Here is a 23,564-nt window from a genome sequence, read left to right on the forward strand (position 1 = left end):
CCCTGAGGTCTGGAACATGTGAACCAACTAAAAATTGTAAGGAGAAAAAGGAAAGGAAAGTAAAAGATGAGTCTTTTCTGAGAAGATGTCAAGCAGTTGGAGGTAAGCTTCCCTTTCAACCTTATCTTTAATAAACAAGAAATAGGTATGCTCTGCCTTTATATTTCTGCTAAAATGCTCCCTTTCCTTTAAAGGGGAAGAAAATAGGACATCACGTTCTTTTAATGAGTCTCTACTCTCTGAGTCTCTACTTTGGCAGAAAGTGAAGAAGAACTAAAAAGCCTCTTGATGAAAGTAAAAGAGGAGAGTGAAAAAGTTGGCTTAAAGCTCAACATTCAGAAAACTAAGATCATGGCATCTGGTCCCATCACTTCATGGCAAATAGTTGGGGAAACAGTGAAAACAGTGGCTGATTTTTTTTTTTTGAACTACTCTCTGAGCCTCTTCTAAGTGTGTGAAGTATCATTCTAGGCCAGTTGCTCAATTGTTGCTTTGACAAAGTCTATCATCAGTTCAGTTCAGTTCAGTCACTCAGTCATGTCCGACTCTTTTGCGATCCCATGGACTGCAGCTTGCCAGGCCTCCCTGTCCGTCACCAGCTCCCGGAGTTTACTCAAACTCATGTCCATTGAATCAGTGATGCTATCCAACCATCTCATCCTCTTTTGTCCCCTTCTCCTCCTGCCTTCAATCTTTCCCAGCAACAGGGTCTTTTCAAGTGAGTCAGTTCTTCGTATCAGGTGGCCTAAGTATTGGAGTTTCAGCTTCAATATCAGTCCTTCCAATGAACACTCAGGACTGATCTCCTTTAGGATGGACTGGTTGGATCTCCTTGCTGTCCATTCAACATTTAAATGATTCCCTGGAAGATATAATTATAGTAAATGTTTGAGAAATATATCATCTTACATGTTGAAATGCTGTCCTAATAATAGACAATGGACTCTTTCTAACATACAGATTAATTAGTATATATGCACTATATATATTTATACCAAGGCTGGAAGAAAGACCTTTCAGAGCATTTTTGACATGAGAAAGTTCATAAGTAGATCTCTCTTTGTTGTTATAAACTCAAATCATATTTCGTAAAATTTCAGAAGTCCATCAAAAGAAAGACCTACTCAAAATCATTAATTTTTTTATTAATTAAATGTTCTAAGTATCTAAATGAGTGTGGGACCTATATTTACAAACTCTTTGCTATTCATAAATATTATTAGGAATCAAAGTAAAAGTAAGATTTTCCTAAAAATATTAGACCATTACCCTCTATGGTGTCCAAATATTTTGAAACAAAAATCAAAGTGAATGGCTTAGCATAGTTTCAAAAGGGAATGTTAACACTGGAGCTGTCTTGGAAATTTTACAGAAAGTAATTGTAGCTACACATCTTCCTTCCACCATGTGAAAGCTCAGGAAGAAAATGTTTTTCTTTCTCTTGTACTTTAAACTAAATCCATTTCTTTGATCTTTTTGGAAAATCCCCCACAATTAGCAAGAGGGCTTGAACAAAACATAACCCTTATTTGTGATTATGTTTTTGAAGTGCACTTTTGAGCACACAAATATATAGGTCGAAATTAAGTAATTATCTCCCACACATTGTTTTCTTGCAACACAGTTAAATGTTAAAGCTACTCAGTAACAAGTAGTATTTTTGTTTGTTTGAGTGTTGTCTATGATCATTAGCCAATTGAAAAATTCTTCGTAGCTATTTTTAAATTATTAAATTTTTTTCATAAAAAAATACATCAAACACCTAAGCAGGACATAGGACTTTAAAAGAGCATTCAGGTCAATACAACTAATATGCCATGGAAAAATTATAATTTTTTATATTTCTAGAACTACTTTCTATAATTTTTTTTCAAATGCTCCCTTGAATAGGCCTGAGAATAAAATCTTCTAATATTTGTGTTATCTGAAATGTATTAGTTAAGCAACAGTTGGCTAATTTTTAAAAGACAGAAGCAAATGTATTACTCCCAAATTACACTGATTATAGTTTTTAACTTTTTTGCCTTTTTATAGCTCAGAACGTACATTATCATTACAAGACAATCATCAATACAGCACCATACATGGGACAGTGTAGGAAACAGAGTTAAAGATTGCATTAATACATGCCATGAATATTGTTCTCTAATGTAAATCCCCTATTTACTTGGCACTGAATACCTGAATTTTAAATTCAGAAGTCTTTGAAGAATACCCAATGTCCTTTTTTTCTCATGAAAGTATGGTTGAGGGGAAATCCAATTATTTTACTTTTCTAAAAGCTTTAATTCCTTTAATTATAACCTCTCATTTAACTTGTAGAAACACTTTTTAGATGCTGAATCATTCAGTGTTAACACATAATCCAACTTGGTATGAAAGTGTTGGGACTATTTTTGTTGGACCCTGTGACACAAAATTGTGTTAACCTTTATTTCATCTGTCTATTTGTACTGTTTCCCAACATAGAAAACTTTATTTATCTGGTTTCATTAGAAAAGAAGTATTCCAAAAATTTTCCAGACACTCAAAGTTCATCTTTTTAAATCCACAAATTTGTTTTATTTTCACCATGTCTATTTTTAGATTTTTAAAAATATGCTATACATTTTCTTAAACAGAGTAATCAGCATAATGTAACTGGTTCTTGATTGTTCAGGTATCAATTTTACACATTCATTATTGTCCCACTTTGACGTTTAACCATTTTATGCCTCGCACAAGTCCCTCACAGCCTGGTGTAGTATGTACAGGACTGTCTCCTTTTGTACCAAGTGGACTAGACTGAATGGTGTCTGTGCTCCTGGGCTTGCAGTGCTTTGTTAGAGTAGTGACAAGCCTGGCAATGCTTGCAAAGAGTTGGACATGACTGAACAACTGAACAGCAACACAACAGCAAGTGATGTGTAGGAGCAAGGAATTAAGCTTTCATGTCATGCAGACGTGGATTCCAATCCCACGTCCACTATTAACGAATTATACAATTGGGGGAAATTTGTTTAGCTATTTACAGTTTCAATTTCTTCATCTGCAAAGTACTTATTCTAACTTGCAGAATGGTTGCATAGAGAGAGTTAAATCGTAACTGTAAAGGGTCTGGTGGTCCCCAGTCCTCAGCCTCCTTCCTTGTCCTGCTGTGTGTCAGTTTCTTGCTCCTCCCAGCTTTCTTCTCTTACACTGGCTTGTCCCTGTAGATTGTGACAGCAGGAACTTCCTCAGACCTGTTCATCACTCTATGCCTGCCCCGAGAACTGTGACAGTGTGGTCTCTGGTGAAACAACACTTGTCTTTGAATTCTGACCCTATCTGTTTCTATTGTGTGATTCTGGGCAAGTTTATCAACTTCTCTCCAACTGTTTCCTTGTCTGTGAAAAGAGGGGACTCATAATACATGGTGGTGGTGGTGGTTTAGTCGCTAAGTCATGTCGCTAACTCTTGCGACCCTGTGGACTGTAGCCTGCCAGCCTCCTCTGTCCATGGGGATTCTCTAGGAAAGAATACTGGAGTGGGTTGCCAGTTCCTTCTCCAGGGGCTTCCCGACCCAGGAATCGAAGCCCGGTCTCCTGCATTGCAGGCAGATTCTAATAATACATACCACCTAGGATCCTTTCTTTTTAAAGCCACTTAGAAATTTTAATAGCTAATAGAAATTAGCTATTTCTGTAACTATTCCTCACCCATGGTAAATACACAATACATGTTAAGGTCTTTAAAGACTGGGGCAAAAATTTATTGTTTCTAACGTTCTGTGCCCCCAGAAATGAAATAATCGTTATGGCACCCCACTCCAGCACTCTTGCCTGGAAAATCCCATGGATGGAGGAGCCTGGTAGGCTGCAGTCCATGGGGTCGCTAAGAGTCAGACACGACTGAGCAACTTCACTTTCACTTTTCACTTTCATGCACTGGAGAAGGAAATGGCAACCCACTCCAGTGTTCTTGCCTGGAGAATCCCAGGGATGGGGGAGCCTGGTTGGCTGCCATCTATGGGGTCACACAGAGTCGGACATGACTGAAGCGACTTAGCAGCAGCAAGTATAAGAAAATTTCTACTAATAAAGATTATGAGCTTTAGTATAGTTTTTAAACCTTTCCCCCTCCTTTCTTTTTAAAGCCACTTAGAAATTTTACACTTACCTCTGGGTGAGTGGGTCCTATTTTGATTGCTGAATAAATGATCTCAAGATAATTGGAATTTTTGTCTTTTAAGTCTTTGAGATAACCTATCTTTTTTTTCTTACTGTTATTTTAATCCATTTTCTCTGTTTTATTTACAGTGATAGATTTGACGTTTCATATAAGTTAACCTGTTTGTATGTGTTCTCACGTATAAATGTTTGCCTTTTATTCGTGTGTGACCAATCGTGTCAATAGCCAAGGCGACAATTCAGCATGTCATTAGTAAAAATTCACAGCAGTTGTATTTCTAAATCTTAACACCAAACTAGTTTAAATATCGAATAGAACAGTCAAATATTTACATTATGTATTCCATTTCTTTGTGTTTAAGTATCATCTATTTGTCTTCAACTCTATTTTGTCTAATATTCCAGTTGAATAATTCGTTGTAATTTGGAAGTAGTGATAAAAAATGAGGGTAGATGCCTATTGCTGAGGAGTGAAGAGCAACCAATTGTTTAGAAGAGCAAAAGAAATCACTTATGTGGTATACACAGATGGTTCAATTAACTCTAGAACTTGAATAAACAAAAGTTTTAACTGATTTCAAGCTATGAAAGGAATTATTTCTTATTTTCAATCTCACTACTATTGATTATTTCTATTACTCAATCTCACTACTTTGTACCTATAAAACAAGGTTTTTCCTGTGTTCCTTTTTATGCTTATCAATCAAGACACTATTTGACATTGATCGTAACATCAGTAGAATTCTAATGGTAGTTTCTTCCCTCTGTGTGAAGAGTTACACACAAGCTCTAATCAGGCACATGTTATTACTAACGTGACGATTCTCTTCTGTTCCCTGGACATATTTGGTTATCCATGTAATTGAAGGGACCACTTGAACCACACACTTGTTAGGTTGGTTGGCCAGGATCTAGGGGCAACCGGCTGGAGTCTGGAAATTCAAAAACTTTCCTACAGAGCAGATAAGAGCTTGAAGGAGGGGGTATTCCTAGAAGGATTAGAGCATCCCAGAAAGCATTTGGCAAATGCTCAGTGATTCCAACATAGCAGGTATTTTTCCAAGGGGGAAGGTGAGACGCAACAATGATTCATTGAAGACCATTCCCAAATCTCAGGTCTGACTCCAAATTTAACATTACAGAGGGTCACTAGTCAGACCACTTGTGACTCTCATGGCTTTATATGAGGATTTGTCCTCAGAGTAACTTGATCTGTTCTGATTTTCTTATTATGTATCATCTAGTTGTCTGCAACCCCTAGCCCAGTCTAAACCTCCAGTGTATTACTATCTGTTGGGATTTGGAATTGGACAGTAAAAGATGAAGGTAGATAGCTATGGTTGAGGAGTGAATAGCAACAAATTGCTGTGGGTAGTAAAATCATCTCATAACTGTTCTAACAATGAAAATTAGGACAATGAAAATTAGAAAAGGAGTAAATAAAAGTTCAAACGAACCTGCAGTTACAAGGGCTTATTATATTATTTTATATCAATCCTACTATTTTATGTGTACAGACAAGATTTTTTTTTTTACTGAAATCCTTTTACCTTTCTTTTCAATCAGTAAAACTACTTCTGAGTGACAGCACTTTCTTGAATTCTAATCTTCTAAGAGGTAAGAATTACTGTTCACAATTTCCCTAAATATTATGAAATCTGTCCAGTCAGAAACTAAAATGTAGATGTCTATAGTAATGATAATCTTATTAGCCAAGTTGCTTTCTTTAAAAATACATAATATTTTTCCAGCACCACTTCTTTTTCTTTTTTTTGCCCCAATTCTAGGCATTGGGAAGAGATGAGAACCCTGTTTTACACATCCAGTCGATCCTTATTATTTGTGGAGTACATATTTGTGAATTTATCTACTCGCTAACATTTACTTGAACCCTCAGATCAATACTCATAGTGACTTTGCAGATTATTTGTGACCATATGAAAAGCAGGCAAAATTTGAGTCACTCAGTGCTCACATTCCTAGCTACGACGGAGTGAGGCAATGCTCTGCCTTCTTCTTTCAACTCTCACACTGTCAACCAGTGTCCTTTTTGTGGTCCATTTAGTGCCGAATTTTTCACATTTTTGTGCTTTTTGTTGGTGATTTTGTTTAAAATGGCCCACGAATGTAGTACTTAGGTGCTGTCTAATGTTCCTAAGTACAAGAAAACTGTGATGTTTTCTTTGGAGAAAATATGTGTTAGGTAAGCTTCATTAATGCCGACAAAGGTCCGTCTAGTCAAAGCTATGGTTTTTCCAGTAGTCTTGTATGGATGTGAGAGTTGGACTATAAAGAAACCTGAGCGCCGAAGAATTGATGGTTTTGAACTGTGGTGTTGCAGAAGACTCTTGAGAGTCCCTTGGACTGCAAGGAAATCCAGCCCAGTCCATCCTAAAGGAAATCAGTCCTGAATATTCATTGGAAGGACTGATGCTGAAGCTGAAACTCCAACACTTTGGCCACCTGATGCGAATAACTGACTCATTTGAAAAGACCCTGATACTGGGAAAGATTGAAGGCAGGAAGAGAAGAGGAAGACAGAGGATAAGATAGTTGGATGGCATCACCAAGTTGATGGACATGAGTTTGAGCAAATGCCGGGAGTTGCTGATGGACAGGGAAGCCTGGAGTGCTGCTTTCCATGGGGTTGGAAAGAGTCAGACATGACTGAGTGACTGAACTGAACTGAAGCTTCATTTGGCTTGAGTTATAGTGCTGTTGACTGTGAGTTCAATGTTAATGGATCAACAGTACATATTAAATAAGGTGTCTTTAAGAAGAAGTGCACATAAAACATGGTTATGTACTGATCAGTTGACTAAAATTTTGGGACCAGACACTCTCAGAAACTTACCTTGTGTTTCTTCTTGGAGTAATCATTCAGTATTTGCTAGTTCACTGTTCACAGCAGCTTTATAAGAGATGTGCAACTTAAGACTTAACCATTGGTAGTTTTATGTAAGAATGTTCTTAGCAGCTTTATTCTCCATAGCTAAAACCTTGCATTAACCATATGTCCAACAAGAGAAAAGATAAACATGTGTGACGATAAGAGCAATTATAACAAACTAATCCGATAATAAGGATGAATTTCATAGACATTATACTGAGAAGATGCTGAACATAAAATAGGATAATATTCCAAGAATATTATAAGTCACTCTAGCCTGACTCTGGTCTTCACTATAGACCGAATCTGGTCCTCTCTTTGCCTCACAACGGCCTGACTCTTTGTCTCCCTGGGACCTAACTCTTGACTCTTTGCCTCACAACAAAGAGTCTGCCTGACTCTCTGCCTCACAACAGCCTGACTCTTTGCCTCACTGGGGCCAAACTCTGGTCCTTACTGGGCTCTGACTCTAGTCACCACTATGGCCTGACTACGGTCCTCACTATGTCTTGACCTTGGTCTTCACAAGGGCATGACTCTAGTCCTCACTTTGGCCTGACTCATCCTCACCACAGCCTGACTCTCCTAGATCAAGGCCTGACTCTGTCCTCTATGGCCTGACCCTTTGCCATACTATGGCTGACTCCGTGCCTCACTGGGGCCTGACTCTTGTCCTCACTGGAAACTGACATTGTGCCTCACTGTGCCCTGACTCTGGTCCTCTCTATGGACTGACTCTGGTCTTCTCTGAAACCTGACTCTGTTCCTCACTACGGCCGGACTCTTTGCCTCACTGGGACCTGTCATCCTCATTAGGGCCTGACTGGTCCTCACTGGGCCCTGATTCTTGTCCTCAAGACAACCTGACTATGGTCCTCACTATGTCCTGAATCTGGTCCTCACTAGGGCTTGAATCTTGTCCTCACTAGGGCCTGACTCTTTAATCTAAGATTTTTTTTTTTTTTAAATCGAAGTTGTTGCTAGTGAAGAAGTAAGAAGCAAAAGAGAACCATTTAGGGAGACAGAAATGTTCTGTGTGATGATAAATGCTTCCCAGGTGGCACTAGTGGTAAAGAATCTGCCTGCCAATGCAGGACATGCAGGAGATGAGGATTTGATCTCTGTGTCAGGAAGATCCCCCAGAGTAGGAAATGGCAACCCACTCCAGTAATTTTGCCTGGGAAATCGCATGAACAGAGGAGCCATGGCTACAGTCCACGGGGTCGCAAAGAATCAGGCACGGCTGAGCACAAGCGTGTAGTGTAATGACAGAGGTGTTGGGTATATTCATATATCCATTTGTCAAAATTGTACCACTAGGATTTGTATATTTAAATATATAGACATTTTACCTCAAACGATTGAATGGAAATTGGAGAGTGGATGGAGGTATAGGTGGTACAAGAATGACAGACTGTTGATCATTATTGAAGCTGGGTGTTGAGTACTTATATTTTTCTGCTTATTTTGCATATGTTTGGAAATTTTCAAAATACAAGTTTTTGTTTTTTTTCTATGAAGAGAGACTTAAGAGATATAGCAACCAATAGCACATATATTCTTTTTTTTTATCTCAATTCATAAAAACTGTCTGGGTGTTTGAGGAGGTTAGGGAAGTATCTGAGGGATGGTATTTTTAGGCAATAATTGCATTATAGTTATGTTCTTAAAGTAAAGATACTTTGTAAGAGGGATACAAATGAAATTATATGGCATCTGGGGGTTGTTTTGAAATAAACTAGTATGGTAGAGGTAGAGATAAAACGGGTTTGACCAGGAGTTGAAAATTGTTGAACCTGGATGTTGGATAGATACATGGGGTTCATCAGACTATTCTCTGCCATTCTGTATACTTGAAATTTTCTGTAATAAAAAGATTTTCAAATAATATATTTTTTATAAGTACTCTCACAAATTGAAAAACTCCAGGCTGGCTAAGTCTAGTCAAATGGGTGGAACTGGATCTCTACTAACGTGTGATGCTGATTCTACCTGAGAAGAGATGGGGTAGGCTGGGGACAGGAGCCTGGGCTGGTAACACTAGAAGGGGGCATCTGGTGACTCAGGTTGGGAAGCTGGCAGTTTTGCACAGTGACACAGTGAAGTGGGGTTGTGAAGAAACTGATCTCTGAGAGGTAACTATGGAGGCAGGATAAGCAGGAGGAGACACAGATGATTAAAGCAGGATGTGAAACTGCATGGAGGAACTACTTGAGGAAATATTAAGGGGGTACCAGTTCAAGAGAGGTAGTTACAAGAAATCAGTTCTCAGAGAGGCAGAACTCAAGTAGGAAATTTCTATTGGCAAAGTTCACCATTCCTGTATTTAGGCCTACAAAGAGATAAAGACAGACAAACAGAAAACAAAAAACTGAGGAGTTTAGGGAGTAACTTCCTATTTTATTTATTAAAGTAGCTCAGAGAACTAGATGAAGTAAACAGGGAAGATTGGGTTATGGGGCATCTACCTAGTTGGGAGGATGAAATAGGGAGTGTTAAAGCAAGTATCATGAGTTTACAGTTTTATAACTTTGCAAATTTAAATATGTTTACCCAGAACCTTCTCCCCACCCTCCCCTGGCCTCCTAAGACTTTCTATTCTACTACTCAAGACTGTAATATTTAAAAGTCAACATGTTTCTTTAAAAAAAAAAAAAAGGTTTTATTTATTTGGTTGTGTTGCTCTTAGTTGCAGCATGTGGGATCTAGTTTCCTGAACAGGGATCAAACCCCAGGCCCCCTATGTTGGGAGCATGGAATCTTAACCGCTGAACCACTTTGAACACTGAAGAAGTGAAGTGAAGTCGCTCAGTCATGTCTCACTCTTTGCGACTCCATGGACTGTAGCCTACCAGGCTTCTCTGTCCATGGGATTTTCCAGAGTACTGGAGTGGGTTGCTATTTCCTTCTCCAGGGGATCTTCCCCACCAAGGGATTGAACCCAGGTCTCCCACATTGCAGGCAGACGCTTCACCCTCTGAACCACCAGGGAAGACACTCTGAACACTAATGAAATGGTATTTTAGAAAGACAGATGTGTTCTTAAAAGTTTGGGATATGGCTAAGTGTTTAAAGTAGTTTTCTAAAAGAATGAAAAATGAGTTTCTACATCATGGCAGACAGCTAACTGGAGCCACCTTTTCTGATACAAATACATAGACATTCTACATAAGTATAACAGAAGCAAAATATGAAATACATAGCTGAGCTTGAGAGAAATAAAGAGGAATTCCTGCTGCCAGAAAAAACAAAACAAAACAAAACCGTTGTGCCAGGGAAAGGGGGACTCAAAGTCAGAGACCTGCTATTTCATTTTTCCCCATCTTTTCTAGAGTATCAGTTATACTGAAATGTCCTTGCTTATCTGATAAGCACCTACTCATTTATCAGGACTCAACCCAACTACCACCTCTTCTTTGAAGTGTTTTCTGACTGCATTCTCAGAGAAATTATTCCCTATAGATAGTCTCACTATTTCCTAAACATCCTTCTAAAAAAGTGCCTATAAAATCTCATTGCACTTATCTATACACTTGATTATAAGCTTTTTGAGGGTTGATAAAATGCTAATTAATCTTTGTGTCCATAGCCTGGCACCATAGTAGATGCTCAATAAATACGTGGTGAAAGAATAAATGCATGAAATTTGAGGTATGAAGATATCAATACAAGTAATTATTCCATGATTAAATAAATTAATAGGGATGGAAACACAATCTAAATCTTCCCTTCATGAGTTTTCCACTCCTTTCATTATTCAGTAATTTTTACAGTCCCAAAGTAACTGCTGGCATACATGTTGGTTGGACTAATACTAATATATAGACTGCATTCTTTGATGTACAAACATACTCCTTTAAAACATTAAAATCTTAACTAGCTTGTCTTTGACATTTTCCACATATATCTAAAATGTCAGAACCAACATTTGGGGCCTACAAATCTTTTGAGTGAAAGCCCAGGCCTTCAAATTGTGTGTCATTCATGGGTTTAAAATAGGAACATGTTCCATGTTGACTATGAGCTATTTGGAGATTTTTGAGGACATTAGAAGAGAATAATTTTATTTGGGGGAGAAATGTTAGAAGGTAGGAGTTTTGAGAGAGAATTTATTTATTACATGAATATTGAAATGAACACACATACATGCACACACACACATATGTTATTACTCTCAAATCCAAGAACCTCAGCAAGAGTTAAATATGCAGTCTAGGGTTTTCCTGATCCTAAAGGGAAGTCTGCCTAAATTTTTAGAAACAAAAAATAACTTTTAGTGTACGTGAACTAACAGTATGTAATCATTTATCAGTATAAAATATGAGAAATTTGGATTAAACATAAAAAGATATATTCATTTGCAGGAAATGAAAAATTTCCAATGTAAGGAGAAATACAAGCTTGTAATATTTCAAGTCATAAGAAAAGCTGAGTGTGTCTAATTTCCTCTGCATCATTTACTAGTAAATTAGGTTTATTGCACAATGTTTTAGAGACAGGTGCCAATAATGTGATTTTTCCTTATGTTCAAATCCTAAATACCATTTTTATATTTGCCTGGGGGAGAGTAGAAACATAGTTTTAGCTGACTTTCATATAGTCATAAGGTAGAGGAAATATTGAAATTTACTAAGCAATTTCCCAAGATGAAAAACTTTTTAGAATTCAAGGGATCCCAGTAATATAACTTATTAGTCCCTTGTATATGCTTAGTGGCTCAGTCGTGTCCAGCTCTTTGTGACCCCATGGACTATTGCCCACCAGGCTCCTCTGTCTATGGGATTCTTCTGGCAAGAATACTGGAGTGGGTAGCCTATTCCTTCTCCAGGGGATCCTCCCAATCCCAAGAATTGAACCAGGTCTCCTGCATTGCAGGTGGATTCTTTACCAGCTGAGCTACCAGGGAAGCCCTATTAGTTTCTTAGGATTCACTAAAATGACTAGATACATGAATATAACAAATTTGGAACTGTAGATTTTCAACCAAAGGATAGCTGCTTTGGTCAAGGAAATGTAGGTATTAGACTAGATAATTGGACCAAGTAGGTGGCAATTGGAGGTGAACACATCTTCCGTGACTCAACTGTCCTCTACTCAAAGGACTTCAGATTTTGAAGAACACAATAGAACTGTGGTGGGTAAATTTCAAAAAGAGATTCAGAGATTTTGACATATAAATGAATGCCACCTCGATTTTCTACATCTGGCATTGGAGCACAGACCCCACATGGGTCTAAGAGGTGGTACATCTACCTTGTTATTGCGGCTCTGTTTCAAAGTAACAGATATTTACTGAGCATTTACTGTATTCCAAGGACTACGCTAAGCAATTTACATGTATCTTTTCCTTCAAGAATAAACTGATTGAATTGATAGTAATAAGTGATACTCATACAAGAGATGAACTGTCCTTGGAATTCTAGTGACAAATACATGACCCCAAAACATATGTTGAAGTTATTGGCCATGCGGCCAAATTCTGAGCAATATGTGGGTCTGCCTGATTCTGGGAAACACACTTTACTTGATGAAATTACTTTAGGCTTGTGGCTGTTCTGATTAGCTTCAGCTGTACATAGCGCAGACTACAAAAAACTATGCCTTTAAAGAAAACAGAAGTTTATTTCTCTCACTTAAAAGAAGTCAAGAGGTGGAAAGTCCAGAGCTGCATGTCTTTTCCATGGTCCTTAGGGACACAGATTTCATTTATATTTTTGTTTTTATTAGCTATACTGTTATTATTTATTACCTGCTTACTATTGGCTTATTAGCTATACCTGGTTTTTTTTTTTAATGGCTGTTCTAAGGTTTAGAATATGCAGTTTTAATTTATAAATAAATTCAAATAAATTGTGGTGGTTGTTTTGGCTTGTCTCACATCAGATTTGGAGAAGGAAATGGCAACCCACTCCAGTATTCTTGCCTGGAGAATCCCATGGACAGAGGAGCCTGGCAGGCCATGGTCCATAGGGTCACAGAGAGTTGGACACGACTGAAGCGCTAAGCACACACCTTCAATAATAGTATAACACTTTACATATGATGTAAATTCTAACAATGTAATTCCATTTCCTGCTTCCACCCTTTGAATTCAAATAGTTATTGTGGTCAAGCATTTTACTTCCATATATGTTATGTTATGTTATATAAATTTTGCTTTAGTCTATTATCTTTTAAAATTTATTTAAGTGAAGGGAAAAATCTTTTATACTAACGCATATAGTTTCCATTTATGACACTTTTCATTCTTCAGTATAAATCCAAGTTTCTATATAGTACTATTTTTCTATGCCAAAGCATTTGCTTTAACATTTTTTATAATGCAGTTCTGCTGGCAACATTCTCTCAGCATTTGTTTTCTTTAGGCTTCATTTATGAAAGATATCTTCTCTAAATATAGGATTCTATGTGACAGACTTTTTTCTTTCAGCACTTTAAAAACACCCTTTCATTGTCTTCTGACTTGCATAGTTTTTAATTAGAAGTTTACTGAAATTTTTTTTCTATACATAATCTTTTATCCCCCACTGGCTGCTTTTAATATTTTCTTATCACAGGTTTTCAACAATTTAATGGTGTCTTTTGCAGTGGTTTTTGTGAGTACGTGGGAATGTGTGTGTCTATCCTGCTGAGGGCTCACTGAGCTTCTTGTCTCATAATTTTCATCAAATACAAAAATAATATCAGCTATATTACTTCAAATAATTTTTCTATCACCCTTCTCATCCTCCTCTCATCTATATACATGTATATTAGAATACTTGATATTATCCCACAGATCATTGAGATTCTCTGTTTTACTTTTCTTAATTGTTGTTTCTCTAGAAATTCCATTTTTATACCTTTAATTTCTCTGTATCAGCATATAAAACATATTTGCAATAATTGTTTTAATATTTTGACTGCTAATTCTGCCATCTCTGTAATTTCTAGATTTGTTTATTGACTGACTTTTTTCCTGCTTATAGATTACGTTTTCCTACTTTGTATGTCTTAGTGTTCTCGCTAGTTCCCAGGCATCTTAAGTGCAGATGTTCCCAGCACTTAAAAAGTAGGCAAGAAGAGCATGAAGCTGCCTTTATGCTATTATTGGCTCTGAGACTCCTGGATGCTATTAGTGACTTCTTTTCTGCTGTGCATTCTCTGCCTGGCCTCTCTCCCTGGAAATGGATCTCATCCACTCCTAAAATTTCAGTTACCATCTATATGATGGTATACTCCAATTTGATCTTCTACTGTCCAGATATCTCTTCAGGGCAGTAGAATCATGTATATAACTGCCCACTCCACTTCTCCACCTAGATTCAGAGCCATCTCAAACTCAGTATACCCCAAATGAAACTCATCAAATTCCCCCTCAAAAGCTGCTCAGTGTCTTATATTCCCTAACTCAATGAATGGCATCACTTGCTCATAGTCATACAAGCCAAACATCTGGGAGTTATTATCCTTTTCCTTCCATGTAGTAGGTGTTGTGGTTCTCCCCTTCTCAGCCTCCATTCTTCTTTTTCTAGGTTATCACCTCAATTTTCACTGGGATATCCACACTTTCTCATCACAGCTTTGGATCTAGAGGCAGGATATATTTCTCTATCCTAAGATAACTAGACTTATGCATCCCCTGGTCACCATGAATCAATTGGTGAGACTTCTAAGAAAGGAGTTTTCTCTCCTTTCTAAAAGAGTTTTAGAAAGAGTTTACAAAAATGACTTCCTAATCTTCTCTTTTTGGACCTAGATGGTGAAACTCAAAGCCACAAGAATTGTTGGCAACTATAAAGCCAACCCTGCTGCTGCTGCGTCACTTCAGTCATGTCCGACTCTGTGCGACTCCATAGACGGCAGCCCACCAGGCTCCCCCATCCCTGGGATTACTGGAGTGGGTTGCCATTTCCTTCTCCAATGTATGAAAGTGAAAAGTGAAAATGAAGTCGCTCAGTTGTGTCCGACTCTTAGCGACCCCATGGACTGCAGCCCGCCAGGCTCCTCCGTCCATGGGACTTTCCAGGCAAGAGTACTGGAGTGGGGTGCTGTTACTAAGGAAGAGCAATGAAACAAGAAAGAAGCATGTCCTTAATGACATCACTGACCTGTTGAATCATTCAGCCCTGTAGCCCATCTTTTCACTGGACTTCATATTTAGACAAGTGAATGTTGGTTTATTGGTTAAGCTAGTTAGAGTTGGGATTTTTGCTGCTTGCAATCCAAAGCATCATAACTGATAACTTTTCTTCATCCTTCACTCCCTATCACAGGTAATTTACTCACTAGGTTCTAGTAATTCTTTTACTTAAATAGTGTCTGATTTCCCTCAGTTCTGTCTCCTGCCACTGCCAGTGCCAGTTCAGGCTCTCATCTTTTTTTAAATGAATAAAATGCATTTATAAAATGTACATCTTACTAAAATTTGCTTCCAATCCTGGCACAACTTTCCATCGCTTCTAGAAAAGCCTGCATTCTTTGCATATTATACGAGATTCGTCACAATCTGTCTCCTTTACCTTTTCCTCTCTTCTCTAGCCATTCTCTTTAACCCCATCTACCACCAGCAATGATGAATTCTTTACTGGACCAAAATATTCTTTGATCTCACACTTCTAGCATTTTACTCTTGCTGCCCTAACCCTAGCCCTAACCCTGCCCACAATGCTCTCACTTACTTCTCCCTTTTCCTTCCTCCACCAAAGAACACAGACACACTGACTCCGAGTCATCCTCAAGTTTAAATGTTCTTTGAAGCATTTCCTGACCTTATCTGAGTCTGGGGTAGGTGTGTACCAAATCATCTGGTAAACTTTTCTACTAAGGTATTTATTGCAGTTTGTTTATTTACCTGGCTCTTCCTCTGCACAGTAAGCACTTTGAAAACAATAAATATTTCTTTTACACTCCTGCATCTCTATTTCTGGGAACTGAAGAAGTACCTGAGACATACTATACTCAATAACTGTTTTTTGAATATTAATTATGGGGTCTGCAAACACAAGGATCCTTGACCTTGAAACTCTCTACCTGAAAACCGCAGCTTTTCCTGTGTTTCTGATTTCTAAACATTAGTCCTTTTCTTCCAGAGTATGGGGTTCTAGGTAGGCAGAGAAGGAAAACAAAAGATCTTGGGACAGGTTGCCTTTAGTTCTCTGGAATCCAGTAACATGTCCTGCCTTGCACCGACCTCCTCCACCATCTCTTCACACCTGGCTGTCCCACATGGGCGTAGACTTAGCTGACCAGCCCAAAAGCATACTCAGACCTTGGTTCAGTCTTCTCTTATTGCCAAATGAAAGTTGGTCAATGTACATACAGCAAACAATTTTCAACTATCCACTTGTCTTTTGAACTTCTACTTCATAAAATTTGTATTTCTTGAAAATTGTAGGCCTTAAAATTTAAGAAATTTTTTAACATGGATGAAGTAAGATACAGTGATCTTAACCTTGAGCTTTACCTTTGCTGGCCTTAAAGTTGGATGTGACTGCGTAAAGAAATGATGGGAATCTGACAGTGGTGATGTTCCTAACCCTTTTATAACCTAATTAATTAAGATATCGGAAGCAACTGGTGGCTCAGATGGTAAAGAATCTGCAATGCAGAAGCCCTGGATTCCACCTCTGGGTCAGGAAGATCCCCTGGAGAAGGGACAGGCTACCCAATCCAGTATTCTTGCCTGGAGAATCCCAAGGAGCCTGAAGGGGCTACAGTCCTTGGGGTCACAAGGACTCCGACATGACTGAATGACTAACACCTTTCTACAAGTCTTAGGTTAAAAAACAAACAAACAAAGAACCTTAAATTTAAGGCAGAGAGGATACATTTGCGGGAGGGGAGGTAAATGGGTATTTGTGATCCTGAATTTATGGGATAAAATTAAGCAGCAGGGAAGACCAAGGAGATATGGTGAGGAAGTCAGATTTCACTGGGCACTTGGCGTGATGAGGCTAGAAGCTGGGGGTGGAGCGAAGTAGAAGGACTAGCCAAAAGTGGGATCCCTAACAGTACCATAATACAAGGAGGCCCTTGTTCAGTCAGCAGCCTCGCTTAACGCGTTCCCTTCCTTAGTGTGTCGGTGACCATAGTAACAGTAGGGCCGAGCCTCCCTTCCGAGCATGCGCAGTGCAGAGCGAACGCAGACGCGTCCTCAACAACAATGTACATCTTTTTTCTTGAGGAGAACTACAACTCCCAAGAGACCGCTCGGCGTCGGCGCACCGCCTCCCGCTGTGGCCCTGCCCTGTCCCCTCCCTCCAGTCCCGCCCTCCCGGTAGTCCCCTCCCCTCCCTCCGAGCGTGGGTCAGAGAACCAGAGGCGGTGGAACCGTCGGGGCGCCGCCGCCGCCGCCGCCGCCTCCAGCAGCAGCACCAGCCTCGCCGCGCGTTCGGATTTGCCTCGAGCCCTCCCGGAGCGCATCACAAGGCGGATCCGTGGCTATTCCTCCGCCCGCGGCTTCTCCAGCGTTCGGCTCCGCGGCCAACTTCCCCTCGCTGGGCTCGGCCGGCTGGCGAGCAAGGCGGCGGCGGAACGCCGGGCTGTCTGCTCGCGCTGCCCGCGCACGCACACTTCTCCCCCCTCGCTCCGGGTCTCGGGGCCGTGCTGGGATTCCGGCCACCAGCAATTGTCCGGTGAGTGTGGCCGCAGGAGGGGTCGTGGCGGGGCCGCCGAGGGGTGCGGGCCAGGCAGGCGCGCAACTTCCTCAGCGGCTTACCCGGGCGGCCGGTCGGCGGGCTCTCCCCGCCCGCCTGCGCGCCCCCGCGCCGGAGGCGGCCGGGAGCGGAGTTTGCGGCGCCGGCATCCCGCGCCCTCGCAGGAGGAAGCGCCTTTGTCAGGAGCCTGCCCGGCGCGCCCTCCCCCTCTGCCTGGGAGCGGGCGCGAGGGTGGCCAAGTCCGAGCCCCGCGCCCGGCGCAGGGTCGCCAGCTGCCGGAGGGGAGCTCCGCGGGGGCTGGGAGCGAGACCGAAACCAAAGGGAAACAAAAGGGGTGATGGGCTTTTCTTTTGTTTGTGCGAAACTGATAACTTCTTTTTCCTTTCCTTACATAACACGGACTTCCAAGTTAGTCATTCTTTTTATTATGATTATTGTCATCATCTCTGCGTGTCCCTTGCGTTTCCTTTCATCTTTGGATCTCAGAGCACTTAAAAACATTAATTAATTACACCTCCGGGGCCCCGACGAAACAAGTTAATAAGCCCGTTTCTGTAAGTGGGTAAACTGAGGTTCAGAAGAGCTCTCTAATTGATGGATACGCTTGCTCCTCCAGCGCACCTGGTGTCTGAAGACCTGAAAGCATTTATGAGTAAGAACTCGTTCTCCAGTGCCCCGTGGAAAAGTTAAAGATGTTCCTTTTACTTACAGGCTAACTAAAGTCTAAAAGAGGTCGAGGTACTTGTTAGGTAGTTCAAACAATAACTCTTCTTACATAGTATTTGCATTTTAAAACCTCAAAAGTCAATTGAAAAATGCCCGGAGTGGGGAAAATACTGTGATCATAAACTCACCTCACCCATCTACTTTTATTTTTTGTACATGTAGGTTTCTTACAAGGCAGACGAGCAGGGATGGGGGTGGGAGGACAGAGACTTTTTAACGTAGGCTTCACAGATTTTAATCACTGCACACAAGGAAATGTGTCTTGGTTTTAATAGCACCAACAGCCTTCCCATCGTTTAGTCATCAGATAATTGAGTGAGCGCTTTATCCATAAGGTGCTGGTTGTGCTAAGAACTGAAGGTTTAAATATACGAAAAGGTCATCTATTTGTTTTGGTTCAAAGACGATGTACTTCTCTTAGTCTGCAGAATGTTATTTTGTTTTCATAGCAGCTGATCTTTTGTTTAAGAACTGGCTTTGTCTTTTTCTACATTGTGTATGTGTTACCTTCATAATTGAGCAGAAAAGTTAGTGTTTTTGTTGTTATTTACTTTGCATAGTAGTGTGAATTTAAATTGTTGAATTGTGGAGAAGGTTCAGTTTCTCCAGTTATTGTTTCAATTTATGGCGTTTTCTTTGTAACTAACAAAGAGAAAATGTTTTCTCAGAGTGATCAGATTTATAGCTTTCAAAACATTGTCCTTCTTGTACAAATACAGCATACAAATTCCTTATGTTTTTCACTTGCACCAACAACCTCTTGTGGAGGAAGATAATTCTGAGGACAAGTTTATTTTGGTAGTTGACCCAAACTAGAAGGTACTGCAAATTTAAATCAAGCATCATTTCTGAGGTGAATAATGATCAGAACTGTAGTAACAAGACTTTTTCTTATCTGTAACTCTTTTCAATTTAATTTTGTGTTTTATAGTTGCCCCTAGATTTTAGATTCTGGTGATTCCATCAGAAAAGGGAAAGATGTTCTTATTTTGATATTTTCCCCCAGTCTTCTAACCTGTTCTCTTCCTGTAGTATCTTGAAAGAGATCTTGACTTTAAAACAAACAGTTGGAAAATAGAACAGTTAAGTGTATGGAAAGATGCATGTAGTGTAGTGGTTATAATACTAAATCTAATAAATTTAAGACTTTGAAAGGAAAACTGTCACCTAGATTTTTATTAATAATACCAAAGTGCTGTCGTATAATAGTGGTATTTATTGACTTTAAAAAAGAAAAAGAGATCCTGGGAATTGTCTCTTTGTGGAAGATTTGGGGGCAGGGAGAAATCTGTGCTCTCCTTAATATTTTCATTGAAGTGACCTTACAGTTGGTTAAGTTGAACTTTTTCTGCAGCATTTACAACCCAGATTTACCAAAGGCATTTATTTGTACTTTAAGAAAGCTACTAACACAATGTCTGCTCAGTCACTGGAGTCCAAAGGCAGAAGTTAGTGTTGACTGTCAAAAGCCTGGCATTGCAGGTTTTCCTAGTTTCTTTGGAACCCCTTAAAGGAAATGACTGAAAAAGTACAGGGCAGGGAACTGAGTCTAGTATGCTAACTGCTGCTGAGCCAAGTTTCAAGGGGAGGCGTAAATGTGCTTCCATCCGTCTTTGTTTCAGCTTCCTTTCAGGTTGTCAAAATGTCACTTCTATATGAAGAGTTCTGTGAATTCAGAATATGCCTTATTGTGGTTGTCCAGTAGGTCAGATGATAAGGACTGTAGTAGTCATGCTCTGTGAAGAACTGTTTACAGACAGAAGCTTCTGTAGCTAAAAAGAGATTTTAATCTGGACGAGTTTGAAAACTAACATTCTCACATAATATGCCTTAATCATGGCACATCAGTAGAGACCTTTTCTCATATTTATTGAATCAGGAAAACTTATATGGATTATTTTGTTACATCTGTTGTAATTGTATATATGAAAACATAATGACAAGCACATGATGGCACTGAGAGGTGGTGCTAGAAGTTTCTTTGGAAAAATCATGCTGTTCCATGAAGTTGCATTTGTGTCTTTTAATTGAGGAGAATAAAAAAATTTAAAAGCCAGTAGAAAGAAGAAAGAAAATCGGTAGAATGAAGGAAACCCGATGAAGATATTTTTAAAGAGTACAATAATACAGATTCCCGGCAACAGTATGTAAGGGACAAAATTCTAGCTGAAGTCAGTAAACAGTGAATTCCACTTAGCACTTTCTGTTTATAGATCACTAGCCTTGTTTTCCAGATTCTCTCTAAATATATCACATAGGAAATGTAAATAGAAATCATTCCTTCAAGGGATTTGAGTTGTTGGGAGGTTTTGTTTTTTTTTTTACACACATGGTAAGGGGGGTTTATTGTTTTTCTTTGTTAGAGTTCGACCTCTGTTAGAGAACAGTTTCCCCCAGACTAATGTGTAGGAACCTCAGTGCAAGAAATACTGGACACTGAAAGAACTAGATATAATTTCAGGTTGTACCACTAGCTTTTATATATATATATATATATATATATATATATATATATATATATTCTCTCAAAAGAGCAATTCTAATAATTGTTCCTTCCAGAGGTTGAAAATAATTGCACGTAGTAAGTCTTACATAGTTTTTGTTTTTGCTGAATGAATTTGCAAGATAAAGAGAAAGCACAAGATTTCTTGAGTCAAAGAATTTATTTCATTTTGAATAGAGGTAACTAATTGAAACATGAACATCTGATTGAAGCCCTTCAATTAGCATAGCTTTCTTCAGAAATAAACTCAAAGGGAAAGAGCTTTATCAGGTACTTTAAAAGAACTGAATTGCAAATGAGTCTAGGAAGACCTGGTTATTTTTTTCAGAATGTTGTACATGTTTTAGATATTTTGCTACGATAAACTCCATTTCAGAGAAATAGAGTTCTACAATTACTCCTTATATCACCCCCGTAATACTTTTTTACACTTCAAAATACCATTTACAGAAAATAGAATATGTTGCTGGTGCCTATGAGAAAATCCTGACATTTGTCATCCCCCAGTTAATCATGACCATCCATGTAGTTAAAAAAAAAGTTTTTAATTGAATACACATGTAATTTACTTCCTTCCTTCCTTTTTGAGGTGTTTATTGCTGATCTTTTATTTTATAATGTACCTCTCGGGATGTTGCTACTTCTAAAAGTATGTAGTACCCCCCGCTTAGTTTCCCACCATGTTCTGCAGTTTTTCCTATTAATTTTTTGGCTACAATTTGCTTTTCCCTCTAAATTGTCTAAAATGAGCTAAGAAATATTGAAACATACTTGACAAGAAATACAGTCAGTAATTTATTATGCTAAGCTTCAGCTAAATTTCAAAATACAGGGTTCATTGAATCTATTTTGGAAATAAGAAATTTACTTACTTTAAAGGTGGCGGATATAGCTAGTAGATTTCAACTTGGGTACCAAATCTGATTGCCTGGTGGTACTGCCTAGAGTGCCATGTAGAAAACATGGAGTCCTGGTTCAGGCTCAGCAGGGCAGAGTGCTGTGATTAGCAATTTCTGCTGTGCACTTTTGGCATGAATGCCAAACATTCATTTAGTGTTTTTTGAATGCCTTTTATGTGTCAGGCATTGGTCTAAATGCTAATAGCACACAAACTAAAATCTCTGCCTTACGGTGTTTACATTTTAGTAGGGACACAGAATAAAATAAGTAAAATATTTTGTGTTTTAATGACAAATGACCTGGATTCTTTTAAGAAATAAATAGCAAGAAATCAGAGAGGGAGGGGTAATATAACTTTAAAAGCAACTCAAGGGTCATATCCATCAAATGCATTGTATGGTCCTTAGATCCTGCTTTGAGCAAACTAACTGTAAAAGACATTGATAAAAAATTTGGGAAATTTGGACATTGGGATATTTAATAAAAAGGAATTGTTTTTAGGGTATAATGTATTGAACATGTAATGTAGTTTTAAAACAAGAGCCTTACCTTTTGGAGATATATACTTATGAATTAAAATATGATATCCAAAGTTTTTACTTTAAAATAATTGGAAGGGGAGAGGAGCATAGATGAAACAGTATTGGCCACGTATTGAAAGTTGTTGAAACTGGATAATGGATACATGAGATTTCTTACTTTCTACTTCTGTGTATGTTTGAAAATTTCTGTAATTAACAGTTTTACACACACACACACACACACACACACACAGCAGAAAGGGAGAAGAGGGGATATATGGGATGGGAGTGTGGAGGTAGTAATTATCTGAGTAAAAACCTGAAGGAGTTGAGAGCAAAAAGCCTTGGAGCTAACTTTGGGGCAGGACATTCCAGGTGGAGGGAAGAGCAATTATAGTGACCCTGAGGTTGAAGTTTGATTGGAAGGCAAGAAATGACAAGAAAATCAGTGTGTCTGGGTTAGAGTGAGAGAGAATAGCAGGGGATAGTCAGAAATACGGGGCTTCTCAGGTGGCACTAGTGGTAAAGAACCCACCTGCCAATGCAGGAGACTTAAGAGACATGGTTTCAGTGCTTGGGTCAGGGAGATGCCCTGGAGGAGGGCATGGCAACCCATTTCAATATTCTTGGCTAGAGAATCCCATGGACAGAAGTGTCTGGTGGGCTATAGTCTTTAGGGTGGCAAAGAGTCAGGCACGACTGAAGCAACTTAGCAGCAGCAGCAGCAGTCAGAAATGTAAATGGAGGGTAGAGGAGACCAACTAGTATAGGACTTGGTTGTTCATCCTTCCTTTAGAGTAAGGATATTTATTTTATACACTTACCTAAAATATGTCTTTAGCCACCCTGGAAGCTCTGCACTTATTTGAACAATACTGCTGCTGCTAAGTCGCTTCAGTCATGTCCAACTCTGTGCGACCCTGTAGATGGCAGCCCACCAGGCTCCTCCGTCCCTGAGATTCTCCAGGCAAGAATATTGGAGTGGGTTGCCATTTCCTTCTCCAAAGTATGCATGCATGCTAAGTTGCTTCAGTCGTGTCTGACTCTGTGCAACCCCATAGATGGCAGCCCACCATGCTCCTCCGTCCACAGGACACTCTAGGCAAGAGTACTGGAGTACTGGAGTGGGTTGCCATTTCCTTCTCCATCAACAATACTAGCATTACTCAAATATTTTTGGAACTTTAAAAAAATTGCCTTCTAACCAGTTTAAGAGCTACACATGAAAATAGCTCATTA

The 23,564-nt window shown here is 39.2% G+C and overlaps 1 protein-coding gene across 2 annotated transcripts in view; it reads left to right on the top strand.

The window, feature by feature from the left end:
- The first annotated feature begins 17,314 nt into the window (after positions 1 to 17,314).
- Positions 17,315 to 23,564, top strand: part of PELI1 (pellino E3 ubiquitin protein ligase 1) — a 55,971-nt gene continuing 49,721 nt past the window's right edge. For both annotated transcript variants that reach the window (XM_070379374.1, XM_070379375.1), the window contains exon 1: positions 17,315 to 17,654. The gene's annotated coding sequence lies outside the window, so the exon portion shown is untranslated. The remainder of the gene's footprint in view (positions 17,655 to 23,564) is intronic.

This window comes from Bos mutus, chromosome 11 (genome assembly GCF_027580195.1).
Source record: "Bos mutus isolate GX-2022 chromosome 11, NWIPB_WYAK_1.1, whole genome shotgun sequence".
In the NCBI taxonomy this organism is placed as follows: Eukaryota; Metazoa; Chordata; class Mammalia; order Artiodactyla; family Bovidae; genus Bos; species Bos mutus.